The sequence below is a fragment of the Pantherophis guttatus genome, chromosome 2 (assembly GCF_059756535.1).
Source record: "Pantherophis guttatus breed Tessera chromosome 2, ASM5975653v1, whole genome shotgun sequence".
Classification (NCBI taxonomy): Eukaryota; Metazoa; Chordata; class Lepidosauria; order Squamata; family Colubridae; genus Pantherophis; species Pantherophis guttatus.
In genome coordinates, this window is record NC_142064.1 from 53,996,122 (window position 1) to 54,002,121 (window position 6,000).

Genomic DNA, 6,000 nt, shown 5'->3' on the forward strand with positions numbered 1-6,000 from the left:
TACCCTAGTTTACTCAATGTCAAAGCTATTACTTTTACAAGAGTGATAATGATTGACAGTTCATTTGGAGAAAGCAATTACTTCAGTTTTATTGTAATTGATGATGAGTTGCTCCTCTCTGCACTAATGGATGAGAGCACAAAGACCCCATTTCAGTCCCACTTGTGTTATTAAGGGGGGGGATTGGTACTTCATTGGCATATAAAAAATAAATAAAACTGATCTGTTGCCCAACAAATTGGGAAACAGGAATGAAGCTCAGATATTGTCAGATTTTGCCCTAATAAATTAATGTACAAATTAAATGGGAAGGGTGCCAACATGCAAAGTTACCTTACCCCTTTGAAGATGTGAATTGAAGGTAAGAGGTGTCCTAGCAATCACAATGGGTCTGCTTTCCCCCCCCCCCTCATGACAATGACTAAAGGAAATGTTCCTATGCAAGGATAGGGTGCAGCTGGCAGATATTACTGAGACCTTTTCTACTATGTATCTGAATTCCTTATTTTTTCCTGAGTCTTCTCAATATTATCTCACGTTCATACTGGATGTGAAGCCCCTCATTCAACTTCAATCCTTTTGCAACATTCAGCTAAATGTCATTTCTTCAACCATCTTCCTTCACATACAGACTTGCCTAACTCTTCTTTGTTCAGCTCTGGAAAGGAAACTTCTAGTTTCCTTTCCAGCAAGGAAAGATTCCCTAAAAACTGCTTTCCTTGTTACGTATTGATGATGAAGAAAATGTTGATTCTGACATGGTTGAGAAAATAAGTGGAGCAAAACCTGTTTAGAAGAACCGTCTTACTAAATTACATGCAGTCAATTACATTCTTTGCTTTTTTTTTTTTTTTTTTAAATTGATTTATATGCCGCCTTCTCCGGAGACTCAGGGCAGCTTACAATGCGTTAAGCAATAGCTTTCATACTTTTGTATATTTTTATACAAAGTCAGCTTATTGCCCCCACAATCTGGGTTCTCAACAAACCCTACATGTGTGTGTGTGTGTGTGTGTGTGTGTGTGTGTGTGTGTGTGTGGTATCATCTCATCTTTCTCTATTAAATGACAAAAACTGGAAAATATCATAAAGGTATCAAAAATATATCTCTGTGATGCATTTGATTTCCATTAACAGCTACACTTGAAAAGTCCTGGGGGAAATGGGAACAACTACCTTTATTGAAAATTTAACTCACTGTATTGAACTTTGATCAGAGTAAACTCTTTAAAAAGCCCTAACAAAGTTCATATTTAAATATTAATTTTATTAGGTCATAATTGTTTACTAATCTTAGTGCATGAATTCTAAAGGATGTAGAAAATGGATTGGTGCACACAGGCTTACTTCCCATTCTCATCTCATCTTTGAATGTTGCTTGGTTTACCTGAGAGGAGATTTCTTCCCTACTATCATTACAGATCTTTTGGAAAACTAAAGGATTTCTATTTTCCTGAACTTCTCCAAGCAATCTGAGACCTTAGTAAAGCAAATCAGTAGTCCTTTCCTCAGTTTTCATGAAGGCTGGGGAGAGAAAGTGGTAGAACTGATTGGACAATATGTACAACAGATCTGTTTTTGTTGTTAGTTGCAAAGTCATCTCTGACCCATCGCGACCCCATGGACAATGTTCCTTCCTGTCCTCCACCATATCTATTAGGTACAGCTTAATTATCTGTTGGTTTGGCCTCATATTATCATTAAGAGCACTTGAAGAAGAGTGTGGTTTGTGCTTTGCATTTTTAATACCTAAGCAATAGCAGTGTGCCAGCAGTGCAAAGGTGAGCCATTCATGAAGTAAGTTTCTATGCACTGAGTGCTAGGCTCCCTTGGCACAAATACTTCTTTGTAGGTTGAGTACTGAATCAGCCTATTATGAAAGAATAGTCTCCTTCGCAGTATTCATGCTACATAATGCAAGCTCGGATGATCTGTTTACAAATGAAAAGATTCCTCGCTTCTTGAAAAAGCCAGAAAATTACAAATATCTATAAGAAATCTAACAACAACAAAGACATTAAGATCTCTTCTGTTTCCTTAAACGCCACTTAAAAGTACTTTGTGTTTATAGGTACTTTCAGATGAGCTACAATTGTCCTTGTGTATTTTGTTACTTATTCCTCTGTTTTTCCAGCACTTCGGGTTTATTTCCTTAACCAGAATCTCACATACATGCATAATAAATACAGTAGTGGCCAAAATTGTGGAAACCTTTTGGGAAAAGTGTATTTTTGAGGTTTGATGGCTAATAACACCACTTTTTGGGGGGAGTTTCAGGATAATCATATTCCACTGGTGGAGTGGCCTGGGAATAGTCAGACCTTAACCCAATTGAAAATCTATGGAGCCGACTAAAGAAAGTTGTTAGTCAGAAGCGACTCAGCAATAAAACCCAGTTAATAGAAGCAATCATTCAATCTTGGTTTCACATTATAACAGCTGCAGAACTAAAAGACTTGGTTACTCCATGGGAAGACATTATAAAGCCATAATTCATGCTAAAGGTTACCCAACTAATTATTAACTGACATGGTGATAATTTTTGTATATCTTGTTTTTTCTACTTGTTTCACTTTTCTTCTTTATACTGTAACTGCTATTCTAATAGTAAATCTTTCATAAAAGTTATTGCATTACATTCTTAAATTATAAGATAATTGCTTAAATTATCTTTCCATTGATATATAATTTTATAGTACTATTCCCCCCCCAAAAGTGGTGTTATTAGCTAGTTTTAGAAAATACACTTTTCCTAAAAGGTTTCCATAATTTTGGCCACTACTATATTTCTTTCCAGTTCTAATTACTATATTTTTTCTGTTATTTTATGCAGCTTTTAAAATCCATTTAGTTTTTCTTAATAAAAAGTCAGAATCATCTTTGTCTGCCCACAATAATTCCAAATGATTTCAAATAAAAGATCCTCTGATATTATTTGAAAGGCAGAGGGAGAAAATGAGATCTCTTCCCTTTATGGACTCATTTTATTTCTTTAATGGATTGATTTTTAGTGCACAGACTATAAGCAAGATATTGCTGACTATACAATAAATGCATTTGTTCACAGAGATGTTTTTAAACTGTTATTTAAATGTTATAGTGAATCTGTTAGTCTATCTGTTAGTCATGTGGGTCCTGTAATGTCACATAAAGCAATAAATAAATAGATAATCAAAGTTCTGCTCCCTTATTTAGCAAATGAAAATTTCCAAGTGTGGTCTGAATCTAAATTACACTGTAATAATTCTAAATCAAATTGATGGTCTAATAACAACCACATGAAACTGGAAGAATATAAGCCTCAGATATTAACCTAAAAGACTAAGCAATGCAGATGGAAGTTTCTAAGTGTTCTTGTTGTTGTTTTTAGTTACGAAGTCATGTCCAACCCATCACGACCCCATGGACAACGTTCCTCCAGGCCTTCCTGTCCTCTGGAGTCCATTTAAGCTCATGTCTACTGCTTCAGTGATTCCATTCCACCACCTCATTCTCTGCCGTCCCTTCTTCTTTTGCCCTCAATCATTCCCAGCATTAGGCTCTTCTCCAGTGAGTCCTTCCTTCTCATTAGGTGGCCAAAGTATTTGAGTTTCATCTTCAGGATCTGGCCTTCTAAAGAGCAGTCAGGGTTGATCTCCTCTAGGACTGACCGGTTTGATCGCCTTGCAGTCCAAGGGACTCGCAGGAGTCTTCTCCAGCACCATAGTTCAAAGGCCACAATTCTTTGGCGCTCAGCCTTTCTTATTTATTTATTTCTTAGATTTCTAAGATGGTCCAACTTTCACAGCCATATATTGCAACTGGGAAAACCATAGCCTTGACTATTCACACTTTTGTTCGCAGGGTGATGTCTCTGCTTTTTAGTATGCTGTCTAGATTTGCCATAGCTTTCCTCACCAGGAGCAAGCCTCTTTTAATTTCTTGGCTACAGTCCCCATCTCTTTGTGATCTTGGAGCCAAGGAAAATAAAATCTGTCACTACCTCCATTTCTTCCCCATCTATTTGCCAGGAATTGAGAGGGCCGGATGCCATGATCTTAGTTTTCTTAATGTTGAGTTTCAAGCCAACTTTTGCACTCTTCTTCTTCACCCACATCAAGAGGCTCTTTAGTTCCTCTTCACTTTCTGCCATAGAGTGGTATCATCTGCATATCTGAGGTTGTTGATATTTCTCCCAGCAATCTTAATTCCAATTTTTGATTCATCTAGGCCCGCCTTTCTCATAATGTGCTCTGCACGTAAGTTAAATAGGCAGGGCAACAGTATACAGCCTTGTCAGACTCCTTTCCCAATTTTGAACCAATCAGTGGTTCCGCGTCCAGTTCTTACTGTTGCTTCTTGACCCGCATATAGGTTTCTCAAGAGACCAATAAGATGGTACTCCCATCTTTTTAAGAACTTGCAACAATTTGTTCTGATCCACATAATTAAAGGCTTTAGCATAGTCAATGAAGCAGAAGTAGATGTTTTTCTGGAACTCCCTAACTTTCTCCATGATCCAGTGTATGTTAGCAATTTGAACTCTAGTTCCTCTGCCTCTTCAAAATCCTGCCTGTACTTCTGATAGTTCTTGATCCACATATTGCTGGAGCCTAGCTTGTAGGATTTTAAGCATAACCTTACTAGCATGTGAAATGAGTGCAATGGTGCGATAGTTTGAACATTATTTGGCATTGCCTTTCTTTGGAATTGGAATGTAAACTGACCTTTCTGTCATTCTGTCATTTTGGGGATTGTATCCCAGTATTGCTTTTCCTACTCTTTTACTGATTATGAAGGCTACTCCATTTCTTCTGAGGGATTCTTGCCCACAGTAGTATACCTGATGGTCATCTGAATTAAATTCACCCATTCCTGTCCATTTTAGTTTGCTGATTCCTAAGATGTCAATGTTCAGTCTTGTCATTTCTTGTTTGACCATGTCCAACTTGCCTTGATCTTACATTCCAGGTTCCTGCAGAGAAAAAATCTTTACAGCATCGGACTTTCCTTTCACCACCAGATGCATCCACAGCTGAGCATCCTTTCGGCTTTGGCCCAGTCGCTTCACTCTTTCTGGCACTACTAGTATTAGCCCTCTGCTCTTCCCCAGTAGCATATTGGACACCTTCCAACCTGAGGGACTTATCTTCTGGCATCATATATTTTTTCCTTTTGGTACTGTCCATGGGGTTTTCATGGCAAAGATACTGGAGTGGGTTGCCATTTCCTTTTCCAGTTTCAAGTGTATAGTACATTTATTTTTGCAACACAGAAAGAAAAATAAATATGAAAAATGGGAAAATGGGCAGTTGTCTGACTTCAGTTAATATGTCTATGTATACATTTGTAGGTGTGGGTACATATTAAGAAAAAATAAAAATATAGCCAATTCATCAAAATACATTTCCTTTTCTAGAATAGACAAAGCAGTATATTTGTACATATTGGCATGTAAATAGACATAGTGACATGTAAGAAGAAGGAGAGAGAGAGAGAGAGAGAGAGAGAGAGAGAGAGAGAGAAAGAAAGAAAGAAAGAAAGAAAATAAAGAAGGGGAGGAGGAAAGGAGGGAGGGAGGGAGGGAGGGAAGAAGGAAGGAAGGAAGGAAGGAAGGAAGGAAGGAAGGAAGGAAGGAAGGAAGGAAGGAAGGAAGGATTTCTGGAAGAGAAAGGACCAATATTATTTGGACTACCAATAGTTAAAACCATTTGCTGGATTTCGCCTTTGTGACTCAGGGCAGTAATTACAAAAACTAAGTTATCTTGGTCAAGAGACTTTGATTGAAGTACAGTCAGTTTGCACCCTCCTCAGTATTGTGACAATATGGTAGCTATCTCTCTGTAATGGTGGTGTAACTGGTGTAATGTCACATATGGTACTCCCTTCTCCATACTTTAGTGCACTGTTCTTCTGCCAGCCTTCCCTTCCTTAATTGATGAGATGCAACTGGTCATGGTATCTGGATGAGATTAATGCTGTTGCATGTCAGCTATCATGAATTCCACAGAGCAGAACTGT